Consider the following 15,594-nt stretch of genomic DNA (forward strand, 5'->3'; position numbering starts at 1 on the left):
TCTCTGTCAGAGTATATCTTTAAAGCAACAAAACAAAGCCATTTGAAAAGAAATCAACATGTCAATTATCTCATAATTAAGTACCTTTGAAGCAATTCAGCAAATGAAAAGTAGCAGCTGAATTCAATAGGGATGCATTTAAGAAAATTGCTGGAGCTCGTTCACGAAATAATGAAGATAAGACACTTGACCAGACCGCTAAGTTTGTGCAATGAGAAACAAAAATAAAATACTTCGGCAGCCATTTACACTGGTTACTGTTAAATAAAATCCATTAGTTCCTGGATTTAATAAATGGGACTTCCAGCAAAAATAATATCAAAATAATATCTGGTTTTACTAATGTTGGAAGAAATGTCCTTCTGGGTTCAGTTCCAAGTGGGGAGGAAGACACTGGAAACATGAAGGCTGATTGGAAAGATGGTTTAATGGTGGACAGGACCAAATAGGTTTGAAGTCCTGGATAGCTGACCATGTGGAGTGAAGAGTGAGTGTTATTTATACCCTCTCTTGGGCTTTGAACTTGAGCTTCCTGTTCCTGTGGCAAGGGCAAGTATCCTATTAGCTGTCAGACTCCAAGTGTGTGGAGGTCTTAGCTAACTTTGTAGGCTGTCTGTGTCCCAGGCGTAGTTGAATCTTGCTGGGTGATGTAATGAAGAGGCTTTGGCCAATTCCTATTATCGCTGAGGGCTAATCCTACCTTTGTTGGTTCTTGAGTGAGGGCATTTGCTTATGAATAGACCTAGTCATCTCTTAAGAAGTACTGACATCTTCTGTGGGCTATTGAGGAGGGTGAGGGCTATTAAGAGTGAGTCTGCTTCCTGCCTGAAAAAAACATGTTTCTCCATTTCTCATCTGGGAAAATATAATATTCTGTCTTTTTAATATTTCCTAGAATATTTCATTCTTCTAGGAGAAGGATGGGTGCTAGGTTTCTAGACTAGCATGGCATTTACCAACCTATCTTGAATTTTGATATGAGAAGTCTTGGTTCAGAGTTGCAATGCTCATTCAAGGCACCATGTGTTCTCCCTGTATTTTATTCCATTATGGAACAGAATCCTTTATTGGCCAATGTGATTAGACACACAAGGAATCTGTCTTCAGCGCATAAGCTCTCAGTATACATAAAGATGTAAGTGATAATCATGATCATAGTCATCATAAATACATTCATCGTGAAGAATCATGAGATACAACACTAGAGGTAAAGAGAGCTCTGCACGTTCACAGCAACTTGTCCTCTAAGCCGTGGAGCTACCAGACAAGACTTTAAATCTTTGCAGGTCTTGGAGAAGAGTTTTGTGTAGTGAAGAGCCAACCTGAAGAGATTTTGCCGCCTCCTGCGGCGCTTCCCAATGTTTGACTTCATCCCGTATCATCCTACGTATGTAAAGCAAAAAGGCACCATACGTAAGGAATGAAACCCAGATTATAAGTATCCATGATCATGTGAAGTGTTAGTACCAGTTTCTATTACCTTGATTGTTAGAGTTTGTTGCATAAATTCAAATATAGAAAGCATACACAGATAACTGATTTAGCTGGATTCATGAACTTCTTTATATACATAACAACAGATGAGTAAATGTACAATACCGACAGGTGGTTCTTCCAAGTAAACACGAGACAGGAGAGTTACAGGCAAATACAAGCAGTTAGTTTCATTTCAGCAGGCAAGCCCGGACAGACTGCTAGTTTACTTCTCAGAGCAGCAGAACTGCTTAAGCTTCTGTTTCAATTCTCTGCACAGACTCCGATCTGTTTAAACTCCCATCGGCTGACTTAGTTGCTATGCCTACTCATTGGCTGACCTTGTTCCCATGTCTCTCCCAGTCATGAATATTGGTCATGATAGCTATGTTCCAATATTTGAGGGGCTGCCACAAAGAAGAGGGAAGTCAACCTATTTTCCAAAGTACCTGAAAGCAGGAAAGATGCAATGGATGACAATTAATCAAGGAGAGAACCAACTTAGAAACAAGGAGAAATTGCTTGTCAGGCAAAGCAATTAATCAGTGGAAGGGCTTGTGTTCAGAAGTTGGGGTGCTCCATCACTGGAGGTTTTAAAGAAAAGGCTGGATGGCTATTTGTCTGAAATAGTATAGGATCTTCTGCTTGAACAGGGAATTAGACAAGAAGACTCCAAGGTCCCTTCCGACTCTGTTATTCTGTTAAATGATATCAACACAGGTTGGGTAGCTTCCAAAGTCAAGAAAAGAGCAGCCAAGTATCCGTTGACTTATAATGGTAGCAAAGGAGGAAATGACAGACTGTAATCTCCAGATCATGAATTAAGATAAGGACTTTGATTTCTGTGTGCTTAGATAGGGGAGATGTCCTTTCTTCAATAAAGAGACTAATCAAGCCAAGTTATGTCTGAGAGCCTTCTGCTAAGTAAGCTATTTTCGTAACGAGGAATCCAATGTTGGCAATGCTTGGATTTAGAGCTGATCCTGACAGCAAATGAAGCCAGAAGCCATATTTCCAATGCACTAAACGTTACCTATTTTGAGCCAAGCAATTGCTCATCCCACGCTAAGCAAGCATTGCATTCAACACATCCTTTCCCCCCCAACTTAAAGAACTTAGAGACTTTAACTGTATCAATCGTGGTATCTCAGTTTCCCTTCTTTTGTCCCAGTGGCCTAGGGCAGTGGTCACCAACCAGAGAAAATTTTGGTGGTCTGCAGAAAAATTATTTGCATCTTTTTATATTGCACTAAATACTATTTATCTTTTTTTAAAAAAATTTATAAGTGGCCCGTAGGATTTAAATTTATGAATTTAGTGGCCCTTGAGGTGCGAAAGGTCGGTGACCCCTGGCCTAGCGGGTAGTGAGTTGCACTAGAGCATCCTGCTTTTCAATCCCTACTCAACCACGGAAGCTCAGCCTGGCGACTTCGTGCCCTTTTCCTCTCTGCCCACCTCTCTGCTTATGGAGATCAAATGGAAAGAGCGATGATTGTCTTTGTTGCCTCCAGCCCTGGGAAGAAAAGTGGGTTTTAAAAATCTGAGAAATAAATGGGCAAGCTACGCGGCAGACTGTTTCTCCGCAATCCTTGTGAACAAGAAGGGAAGCCCGAGTGATGTTCCCATCCAATAATCCACGTGAAGCTTTGTCTTCACCACAGGATCTCCAAAAGGAAAAGGAAAGAAGAAGAGGCTGAGGCCCTAGAAAGAGTGCGGAGAGGAGCAACAAAGATGTTTAGGGAAACAAGAAGCAATTGAGGGAACGAGGTATTCCTAGCCCAGTGAAGCCTAACCCTTTTGGTCATTGCGTGCAACAGGGCGCATGTGCATGCCCACACCCATAATACAATGTGTAAGTGACACCCCCCATGCCCCACCCACTGCACATGCACGTATGCCCCCCTGTGTATGTGCGTGTGCCCCTCCCTGTATCTGATTTTGGGTCTAGCAGGCCTCCCTGAAGCCTCCTAGGACCAAAAATGGAGCACAGAGGGACACACTGCACCCCCCTGTGCCCCCACCCCCATGCAAGACCCCCGCACATGCACACGTGTTTCCCGCATGCGCCCCGCTCCCATGCATGCACAGCAGGGACCCAAAAATCAGCTGGCAGATGGGAGGTGTGTGTGTAGGCCTCATGGAGCTGAGATGGGGTTGACGGCTCGCGTGCCCACAGAGACAGCTCCGCATGCCACCTGTGGTGCAAGTGCCATAGGTTTGCCATCACAGGCCTAGCCTAACGAAGAGAAGGACTGGGGGTGACTGGCTAGCAGGCTTCCAGGACTTGAGATGCTGTCACAGAGAGGAGGGGATTGAACTCTCCTCCAAAGCTCCTGAAGCAGGACAAGACGTAATGGATGGAAACTTATCATACAGAGATCCAACCTAGAGCTAAGGAGACATTTCCTGACAGTGGGAACAATTGATCAGTGGAGTGGTTTGCATCCAGAAATTTTGGGTGCTCCAAGCCTCCAACCCTCCAAGAAGAGCTTGGAAAGCCATTTGTCCAAAGGGGTGTAAGAACTCCTATCTTGGGCAGAGGGTTGGACTAGAAGACCTCCAAGGTCCCTTCCAGTCCTATGATTCTATCTCTTCAACCTCTTGCATGGAACATCTTGTAGCCAACACTTGGGCCTCTTTTTCAGCAAACATAAAAGCACATTTACCCAAAATTATGCAGACACAGTTTTGCTGCTTTTTCACAAATTATGTTTCAGGCACTAGCTGATTTTCTTTTTCCATGCCCTGATATATGGGGCTCCGGGACAGAGAGAGGCCCAGAAGGACTTAAAGGTCACTCAAGCAAGTGCTAAGAATATAACTTTTTGAGTAGACGCTGTCCTATCTTGGAATCAATAGAGAAAGGGGGGGGGGAAATGAGTTTATCGTAAAATTCTCATTTTCAGCCTTTTGGGGAGTAAGGATCTCCCCCCCCCCCATGAACAAAAAGATCAAAAGCATTGTGAGATACTGATCTATTTAGACATCTTAGAAGATTTAGCACAAAGAGTTGAAGGTTAACGGAGTGTGCTTGCAAAGATATTAGCATTTAGGAATTCTGTGGCACTTCAAAAACCTTTTCAGACCTTCTTGGCAAGCTTTCTAAAGAATCGACCTGATAATCAGATACAGAAGCTTCTGGCTTCTTGTTCTTTTGGGTGTCTGGATTGTCAGTTTTCAGAGCTTGAGTTCAGAAGACCTTAATTTCCCTACGCATATCATTGTGGGCTTGGGTTTTTGAATTTATTTTGGTTCATAGGACGTACTCTTTGCAAAAAAGTTATCTTGCGTTTACCCCTTTCAAATTGTCATTCTTTTTGATAAAAGTCATCAGGCTGGATTTAAAACATACAATAGTAGGGTTGGAAGGAAGCTTGGAGGTCTTCTAGTCCAACCCTCTGCTCAAGCAGGAAATCCTACTCCGTTTCCAGACAAATGGCTGCCCAGTCTCTTCTTGAAAGCCTCCAGTGATGGAGCATCCACAGCTTCTGGAGGGAAGTTGTTCCACTGGTTAAATTGCTTTCACTGTTAACGGATTAACAGGGTTAGAAGGGACCTTGTAGGTCATCTAGTCCAATCCCCCACCCAAGCAGGAGACCCTACATCATTTTTGACAGATAGCAATCCAGTCTCTTCTTGAAAGCCTCCAATGATGAAGCTCCCACAAGTTCTGAAGGCAACTTCTGTTCCATGGGTTGATTGTTCTCAGAAAATCCCTCCTTATTTTGGAATCTCTCCTTGATCAGTTTCCATCCATTATTCCTTGCCTGGCCTTCAGGTGCTTCTCCTTCGTTCTAGGTTGGATCTCATTTCAAAGGAGAAGAGAATTGTTAGATCTGGGCAACGAGAGACAGACTGCGGACACGTAGTGACTTAACAGCTCTTTATTAGTAGTAGTAATGATCCAGCTTGCTCTGTGGTCGGAGGGTTCCCCTTTTATAGGGATCGGGTACGCCCCTCGACCAATCAGAACGATACCTGTTTCCCGCTGTAGCAGCGGACCAGAGGGGAGACTTACTACGATATATGCTAATATCTAACACCCCTCCCCTCCTAGATGGAACGTTGCGATAGGTAACATAGTCTTTTAGGTATGTGGGTGTTTGTCTTGCTCGGGAGGAGCGTCGTAGTTCGGGTTGGTTAGAAGTGGTTGCAGGATCGGGTGTTTTTCCTGTTTCACGTTCGGTGGTTTTTGTGCCTTCGTTGCTAGGGCATTCTGGAGTCTGCTCGGTTGCGTTGTCTGGGGTTTGCTCTGCTTCGTGCGTGTTTTCTTGTTCCACGCTTGGTTCGCAGGTGTCGTAGTTTCCTATGATGGGGCTCTCGCGTGGTTGACTTTCTGTAGGCAGGGAACTCTCGTCTTCGTTTCGAAGGTCTGAGTGTGCTAGGCGACCCCGAAGTTGATCGATGTGCCTTTTCCAGTTCCGCCCATCTTCTAGTTCTAGCAAATACGATCGTGGACCCGTGATGCCAATGACCTTTGCCGGCATCCACAATGTTCCCCCTGCATAGTTGTGGGCGTATACTGAATCCCCTACGCTGAAAGACCGAATTTTACTTGTGGAGTCTGGGGGAGCTGTGGCAGAGTAATTTGGGTGAAGACGGTCCAGGTGAGACCGTAGACGGCGGCCCATGAGTAGTTCAGCAGGACTCCTACCCGTCGTTGCGCTTGGGGTAATATGCTGAATTAGGAGGTAATGGTCAATGCGTGTTTGCCAATCACCTGGACCCATTCTAGCGAGGGCCTCTTTTGCGAATCGCACCATTCTCTCCGCCTGTCCGTTTGATGCCGGATGGAATGGCGCGACGAGGGCATGCCGAATTCCCTGACCTGCTAAAAACATTTCGAACTGCATGGCTGTGAATTGGGGCCCGTTATCGGAGACTAGGAGGTCGGGCAGGCCATGAGTGGCGAAAAGTCGCCGTAGAACCTTAATGACTGCCTCTGCCGTGGTTGAAGTCATTAGGACTACATCTAGCCATTTTGAGTATGCATCCACAACTATAAGGAAAATCTGACCCTGGAATGGCCCTGCGAAATCGATGTGTATTCGCGACCAGGGTGCTTTAGGTTTCTCCCATTCTGTGGCGGGCGCTTCCGGGGGTGCTGGTCTCGATTCCTGGCATGGGTCGCAAGTGGCCACCCACTCCTCTATTTCTTTGTCCATGTTTGGCCACCAAACATAACTTCTTGCTAACGCCTTCATTCTAACAATTCCCGGATGACCCATATGTAAAGCCTCTAATACATTCCTACGTAAAACATACGGAATAACAACTCGATCCCCCCACAATAAACAACCTTGTAACACTGAGAGTTCGTCCCGTTTTGCCCAAAACATTTTGAATTCCGGGCCCACGTTTCCCTTCGGCCACCCCCTCCAAACCCAAGTTTGAACCTGCTTTATTACATTGTCTTTAGAGGAGAACCTTGCAACGTCGTATGAAGAAACCGGTCCAGAGTCCAAACAGTCAATGAGCAATACCGGTACTTCTGGAGTGGGGTCTGGCAGAATGTCAGGTAATGGGCAACGGCTGAGTGCATCTGCGTGTCCGAGAGTGGAGCCCGGTCGATGAATCAATTTGTATGAATACGCAGCCAGGAAAACAGTCCACCTGGTCATGCGTGGAGAAAGGGAGACCGGGGTGGGGCGGTTTCCCGCCAAAAGTCCCAACAACGGTTTGTGATCTGTAATTAGTTCAAAATCGCGGCCGTAGAGGTATTCATGGAAACGCTTTACTCCAGCTACAGCAGCCAGCGCTTCCCTGTCCATTTGGCTGTAATTCCTTTCGGCCGATGAAAGAGTTCTGGAGTAGAAAGCGATGGGTGCTTCTTTTCCGTCGGGCATCCTGTGGCTGAGGACTGCTCCAACTCCGAAGGGTGATGCGTCGCAGGTCAATACCAGCGGTAGGGTCTGGCTGTATTGGACAAGCAGTGAGTCAGTGGTGAGCAGGCGCTTTACCCCGGCGAAAGCTGCGGCTTCGGATCGTCCCCATTTCCATGGTGCGTTCCTCTGGAGTAGACGGTGTAGTGGCTCAGCAACGGTCGCCTTCTGCCTCAGAAAAACGCTGTAGAAGTTAAGTAATCCGAGGAAGGCCTGCAACTCGGTCTGGTTTCGTGGTGTGGGGGCGTCCTGGATCGCCTTAATTTTCTTTGAAGTGGGGTGTATTCCCTGACCATCGATTCTATAACCCAGGAATTCTACGCTAGGCACGTTAATTTGGCATTTTTCCTTTTTGAGGCGGAGACCCTTTTCTCTGATTCTGGCCAAAACAGTTCTGACTCTTTTATTTAATTGCTCCTCGTTTGCAGCGGACACCAAGATGTCGTCAAAATAGGGGACGACTCCCGGTATCCCTTGCAAAAGTCGTTCCATGACGCTCTGGAACAATCCTGGGGCAATACTTACACCGAATTGTAGCCGGTTGCATTTGAATGCTCCTCTATGCGTCACTATAGTCTGGGCCTCCGCTGTGGCGCTATCAACTGGCAGTTGCTGGTAAGCTTGTGCCATGTCTAACTTAGCAAATACCTTTCCTGGTCCCAACGAGTGCAATAAGTGCTGTACTACAGGCACAGGATATGCGCTCTGTTGTAGCGCGACATTAATTGTGCATTTATAGTCCGCGCAGATGCGGACTGATCCGTCTGGCTTGACTGGGGTCACGATGGGTGTTTCCCAGCCTGCGTGATCTACCGGCTCAAGGATTCCTTGCTCCACTAACTTATCTATTTCCTTATCTATTTTTGGGCGGAGTGCAAAAGGCACTCGTCTCGGTTTAAGTCGGATTGGCGCCACCTTGGGGTCTAAATTGAATGATATTGGTTTACCCACATACTTACCCAGACCGGGGCTGAACACATCCTCGAACTCCTTAAAAATCTGTTCCGTGCTGCTGTTTCTCACGGCGTTGATTCCGGTGACTTCTAACCCCAGGGCTTCAAACCAATCAAGCCCCAGAAGGTTCTGCAATGGCGCGCTGGCTATGGTCACGGGCAGCTGGGCTTCGATGTCCTTAAAACGGATGTGGAATGTGCCTTGGCCCACGATGGGGACTTGGTTCCCCTGGTAGTCTCGTAGCAGGACGTCTGGAGCGCGTAGTTGGCTCTTTCTGAGGCTAGGGATAGCCTGTTTCATGGATGCCCATGAAATGATCGTCAGGGTTGATCCAGTGTCAACTTCTAGCTCGCAGGGTGAGCCCTCCAAGAGGACTGTGACTCTCAGCCTTTTTGGTCGCTTAGGGCGGACCTGATGTATTGTTGTGAGATACGTTCGCAACTCCTCTCTCTGGGTCAACTCTATCTCATCGTCTACATCCTGAAAATACTCTCGTTGAGCGTCTTGATAGAACGCTCTTTCAGCTCTTTGTGTGTATTCTCTCTGGGGATACGCTCGCTCAGCTCCTTGTGAGTAATCTCTCTGGGGATACGCTCGTTCAGCTCTTTGGAAATTTTCTCTCTGGGTAAACACTTGTGGATTTCTCTCTGGGCGCCCTTTTTGATTTCGCCAAGCCCCTGGGTTGGGCTTCTGTTGGCGGTACATGGGTGGCTGCCGTGTGGCAGGGACTCCGCTCCGGCACACTCGTGCGATGTGCCCAAGTTTGTTGCAATGCGAACAAACAACGTTCCTGAACCTACACGTAGACCTGGGGTGATTCCCTCCGCAGCTTGCGCAGGGCGGCAAACGGAATCCGGGTCTCCCCCCAGGCCTCAAGTGACTGCTCTGCATCAGGTGACTGTCCTCGAACTCGGGATTCTTGTAGTCGGGGCTTGTGTCCTCGTAGTGTACTCTGGTTTGCCTCGGTGCTGGCTGGTTTACGTTGGCCCCTCGTTGTATGGTCACCGATGAGTTCTCTGCTGACTCTGACGCTCTTGCTTCATTCAGCGCTATCTGTAGGGTTAAATTCGGGTTTGCCAACAGCTTCTTTTGTAGAGAAATGTCTCTTAACCCACAGATGAGCTGCGCTAAGATGTGCTCGTCCAGATCCCTGTACTCGCAGTGAGTTGCTGCCTTTCGTAGGGCTGCAACGTATTGATTGATGGATTCTCCCGCCTTCTGGTTCCTCATGTTGAATTCCTTGCGGCAGACATGGCGGGAAGGTTTTGGCGCGTAATGAGTTTGCAGGGCCTGTTGCAACACCGTCCACGATACTGCCTGTATTGGAGTAGGCGCGGTGAGGTCTCTGGCCGTATTGAAAACTTCCTTTCCACAGTAGCCGAGGAAGATGTTTTTCTTCCTCGCGTCGGTGATCCCCGTGTATTCGTTCGCTTCGAGGAAACACTCGAAACGAATCATGAAGGCTTCCCATTCGTCGTTTGCTGGGTCGAAAGGAGCGGGGGGAGCATGCATCGCCATCTTCTCTGTTTGAAATTGCCGCGCTGCGGTGATCTGAGATGGCTGCCGGAATTTCTGCCGAATTCCTGGGCTGGATCAAATCCGGAGATTCTGGAGGTAGCGTTCTTCGTCCTATCTGCCCCTCGATCCCACCCTCGTCGCCAATGTTAGATCTGGGCAACGAGAGACAGACTGCGGACACGTAGTGACTTAACAGCTCTTTATTAGTAGTAGTAATGATCCAGCTTGCTCTGTGGTCGGAGGGTTCCCCTTTTATAGGGATCGGGTACGCCCCTCGACCAATCAGAACGATACCTGTTTCCCGCTGTAGCAGCGGACCAGAGGGGAGACTTACTACGATATATGCTAATATCTAACAAGAATGTTGGTGAGATTGTCCTGGATGGATTGGTACGTTCTCACAGATGTAGCCAAGAGGCTTAGCACTTGCAGCTCCCCTCTGTTATCCAGTCTCATCCAAACTGCAACGTACTTTCCACCCTTCCATTAAATCCCAAGGACAAAGATTTCAGAAAGCAACCTCACCAGGGAGCTCCTTCCAGCTAGACAATGTGTGCAGTCAGACAGACTTAAGAGCGATGAGTTTGTTGTATTCTCTATATTGCCTCTCTATCAATAAGGGCAGCTGAAAACTCCAAGAGAAATTCGCTTTCTTTCTTTCTTTTTTCTTTTTCTTTCTTTCTTTCTCTCTCTCTCTCTTTCTTCCTTCCTTCCTCCCCTCTCCTATCCCCTTCCCTCCTTTCTTTTCCTTTCTTAGCCCCCTTCCTTTCCTTTTCCTTTTCCTTCTCCTTCTCCTCTCCTCTCTTTTTCTCTACAGAGAAGAGACATTTGAAAAATTGCTGCTTAGATTTTGACACAGCATTACATGGGGTTAACATTCTTTCTGGCCCTGTTTCTCAAACAAGGAGAAAAGGTTGCTTAAAAGACAGCGATCGAGAGGACCTGGCTGCTTTCATTGGCATGATGAAAGCAGCATTGTGGTGTTGCCCCTCCTTTTGAGCACCCAAACAATATCACACCTGCACCAAGGAGTGGGGGCTCTCATCGTGATAATTTCTTCATGCTGTCGCCCTTGTCGGTCCCCCATGGATGCCACTGATGATCCCACTGAATAAAATTTATATTAAATTCCCAGAAGACAAAACTGCAGGGCCAACAAATTCCGACCTTCTGAAACATTTCATAACTAATTATGGACTCTAGAATAAATTTCTCAGTCCATTAAATCTTGAAGACACCAGAGGTCAATTACGTTCCTACTTTGCTGATATTCCAGGGTCAGAAATACAATTTGAGGCCCTGACACGCCAGATGTGGCCCTGAGCTTTCTGTAGAGCCTTGTTTGAAGATCTGGGGAGGCCTTTTAGTCCTTCCTTGGACCCCTGATCAGAAACATTGGGAGGTGTGACACCTTCCTTGGGTTTCCAACATAGTTTAGAATTCGCTAGAAATAATTAGGAATCCAATTTGGGTAGAGTGGACAGCTGGAAATCCAACTCTTCATGCATCTTCTGCAAAGATTCAGTAAACAGTAACAGAGTTGGAAGGAACCTTGGAGGTCATCTAGTCCAACCCTGTTCACACAGAAGAGCTGTACTATTTCTGACAAGTGGCTGTCCAGTCTCTTCTTAAGAACCTCCAGTGATTTCTGGAGGCAATTTGTTCCACTGGTTGGTTGTCCTCACTGTAAGGAAGGTTCTCCTTAGTTCCTGGTTGCTTCTCTCTTTGATTAGTTTCCATCCATTGTTTCTTGTCCTGATCCTTTGGAAAATAAATTTCTGATGTTTTGGAAAATAAGTTGACCCCCTCTTCTTTGTGGTAGCCCCTCAAATACTGGAACATTGCTATCATGTTACCCCTAGTCCTTCTTTTCATTAAACTGGACATACGCAGTTCCTCCAATTATTCTTCACATGTTTTAGCTTCTAGGCCCCTAATCATCTTTTTTAAATTAATTTTTCATTATAAACAATTATACACATGGACAAAGACATACACAACACTTACAAGTAACATTGGAACTTCCCGTTCCTTCTTACTGCAGATATTTATCAGTGCATTTTTACAAATCTTTTTTTCCCTTCTCAATCCATCTCTACACATTTTAATACTTATTATCCTATTATTTCTTACTTTTTTTGCTGATCAGTCTATGTCTGGTTATTTGTAGCAGACAGTCTTTATTGCTCTTCGACTAATAAATACCTTTTTCTACTTCTGTAAATCCTACTTTTCCTACCTTCTTATCACTAATTCCTACTTCTTCTATAATACAAACTATATTTTTTAGATTCTTATTTCCTATTTCTATCATCTAGCCCAGTGGTTCTTAACCTGTGGGTCGGGACACCTTTGGGGGTCGAACGGCCCTTTCACAGGGGTCGCCTAAGACCATCGGAAAACACATATTTTTGAAAAAAATACGGAAAACATAAAATAATTTTATGGTTGGGGGTCACCACAACATGATTATCAAAGGGTCGCGACATTAGGATGGTTGAGACCCACTGATCTAGCCATTTGTACCATTTCCCCCAAATTAGATAGTACTCTGTTTCCTCCTTTCCTTGAATTTCCTTGGTCAATTTATCCGTCTCTGCGCATTCTAAGATCTTCCGTATTATCTCATCCTCATTTGGTATTGTGTTGTTCTTCCATTTCTGCGCATATGCTATTCTAGCCGCTTAATGTTTTATTAATTACATTTCTTAATGCTTAATACACTTCATGTTGTCTCGGGATTTAATTTGCTTAACAATACATACGTTCTTAATCAATACCTCTTTTACCCAACCACTGGTAAAATAGATTCCATGTCTGATAATATTCTGCATCTTCTTTCTGTTTCATTTTTAATGTCAGCCATTTCTGCACACTCTAGTACTGTGATGGCGAACGTATGACACATGTGCCACAGGGGGCAAGACATTTCTGAGGCATTGTATTGTCAATGCCAGCTGATTTACCGCCTTGATTTTTGACTGTTTTTTGCCCTCCGGAGGCTTCAGGGAAGCATCCTGAAGCCTCCGGAGAGAGAAAAATGGTCCAACAAGCAACCCGGAAGTCCGTCCCCAAACTTTCGGTTTGCATATTGGGCTGTTTTCGCCCCTCCTCAGGCTCCAAGAAAGCCGTGCGTGCATGCGCAGGGCAGTGGGAGGGGAGTCATGCACACATGCGCAGGGGGCACGGCACGGGGGGACATTATATTATGGGGGTGGGCACGCAAGCACACAAAAACGGACATGATAGCATGCGCCCACGTGCTTTTGGCACCCAAGGCGAAAAAGATTCCCCATCACTGCTCCAGTATCTTCTTAACTCTTTCTTCATTTTTCCAACATTGCGCAAATATAATCCTTGTTGCTGTCAAAACAGGCAATATTAAATACATACTTCTTTTATCAATACAATAATACAATACAATAGTAGAGTTGGAAGGGACCTTGGAGGTCTTCTAGTCCAACCCCCTGCCTAGGCAGGAAACCCTATACCATTTCAGACAAATGGCTATCCAGCATCTTCTTAAAGACTTCCAGTGTTGGGGCATTCACAACTTCTGGAGGCAAGCTGTTCCACTGATTGATTGTTCTGACTGTCAGGAAATTTCTCTTTAGTTCTAAGTTACTTCTCTCCTTGATTAGTTTCCACCCATTGCTTCTTGTCCTGCCCTCAGGTGCCTTGGAGAATAGTTTGACTCCCTCTTCTTTGTGGCAACTCCTGAGATATTGGAAGACTGCTATCATGTCTCCCCTAGTCCTTCTTTCTCTTAAGCTAAACATACCCAGTTCCTGCAACCGTTCTTCATATGTTTTAGTCTCCAGTCCCCTAATCCTCTTTATTGCTCCTCTCTGCACTCTTTCTGGAGTCTGCACATCTTTTCTACATCGTGGTGACCAGAACTGAATGCCGTATTCCAAGTGTGGCCTTACCAAAGCATTATAAAATGGTATTAACCCTTCACGTGATCTTGATTCTCTCCCTCTGTTGATGCAACCTAGAAATGTGTTGGCTTTTTTGGCAGCTGCTGCACACGGCTGGCTCCTATTTAAATGGTTGTCCACTAGGACTCCAAGATCCCTTTCACAATTACTACTGTTGAGTAAGGTACCACCTATACTGTACCTGTGCATTTTTTTTTGTTGCCTAAATGTAGAACCTTACTCTTTTCACCATTGAAATTCGTTTTGTCAGATAGTGCCCAATGTTCAAGTTTGTCAAGATCCTTCTGTATCTTAAGCCTATCTTCTGGAGTGTTGGCTATTCCTGCCAGCTTGGTGTCATCTGCAAATTTGATGAGTTCCCCATATCAAGTTTACTTGACATTATACTTAATAAAAAATAGTTCAGGTTTAAAATCGACATGCTTTTCCAATCATCTTTTCTAGCCGTTTATGTATTTTCCCAATTTATTCATTTTTGCTTTGCCTCAGGTCCACCACATGTGATAATATGTGCCCCTAATCATCTTTGTTGCTCTTCTCTGAACGCTTTCCAAAATCTCAAGACCTTTTTTTTTTACTGAAGTCACCAAAACCGGATGCAGTATTCCAAGAGTGGTCTTACTAGGACTTTATAAAGTGGTAGTATTACCCCCTGCGAGCAGAAGATAGCAGCAGAACGAAAGGGAGACAAATGGCTCAAGTCTGCTTGCCGGGTGGGCTGAGGATGCTCTGAATTGGTGCCTTTGTTTTTAAAAGAGCACACTAATATACTAATGGCAGAGAACGTAGAAAAGGAACGGCGTGCTCCGTTTCCCCCCTCTAAACGTTAAAAGGATGTTCAAATCTTTTAAAACCTCTAGGAAAGAAAAGAAAACAGCAAGGGACGGCATGTAGATAAGGAGAAGCATTTCTGACATTTTTTCAATACGAAAAGAAGCCGTTTGGAAAGATTTCAACAGGCCAATTGCTTTCCTCTTCTGGAATCTTTAGAGAACGTAAATTGTTTTATATTTTCGGCAAGGCGGAGGAGGAAGAAATAAGTTGTTATTAAGCTACTGTACTCCGATGGTAGCCCCCAGGAAAAAAAAAAGGGAAAGCAAATTCCAACCAAGGGTTGATGCGGCTGTTTTGCTAAAGAGGTTGTAAAATAAATTGCTAACTGATAGTGGCAATATTCAATCAATCTTTTTCATGGCTTGTGATGGCAGGCGGGGACTGGAATGCCTGAAGTCCTACGGGTCACTCTTCATTACACAAATGGAATGGTGACTTTCAGGCAACTCTTTGGCTGCCGCTGTGTGTGTAGTGGAGAAATGTGAAGCAGAGAAATGAACTTCCTTTGGGACAGGCCTGTCACATCCGGGGGCTTAGGTCAGTGGTGAAATTCAAATTTTTTTTTCCTAGTTCTGTGGTCGTGGCTTGGTGGGTGTGGCGTGGCGTGGCGTGGCAGGGGAAGGCTACTGCAAAATCCCCATTCTCTCCCCACTCTGGGGCCAGCCAGAGGTGGCATTTGCCGGTTCTCAGAACTACTCAAAATTTCCAGAACCTGTCAGAACCTGCTGAATTTCACCCCTGGTTTAGGTGTGCCATGGGTCATTTCAACAGCATGCGACTCAACTTCGGTTTGAAAATCAAAATGGAGAGTCGGGTTCCTGAGTAGAATGATGACCTCAACCAATGGAAAGGTAGACCAGTTCTCCAAGGCAGACCTTCAGCCCACAAAGAAGAGGGGGTCCGCTTATTTTCCAAAACACCTGAATATAGAATAACAGAGTTGGAAGGGATCTTGGCGGTCATCTAGTCCATCCCCTACATGAGGGCAGTCC

At 45.7% G+C, this 15,594-nt stretch overlaps 1 protein-coding gene across 4 annotated transcripts in view; it reads left to right on the plus strand.

Moving 5' to 3' along the window:
* The window catches only part of MEGF11 (multiple EGF like domains 11), a 669,285-nt gene that overhangs the window by 393,969 nt on the left and 259,722 nt on the right, over positions 1-15,594 (plus strand). The gene's annotated exons all lie outside the window — the stretch shown is intronic.

This window comes from Natrix helvetica (assembly GCF_964273705.1).
Source record: "Natrix helvetica genome assembly, chromosome: 12".
Lineage (NCBI taxonomy): Eukaryota > Metazoa > Chordata > Lepidosauria > Squamata > Natricidae > Natrix > Natrix helvetica.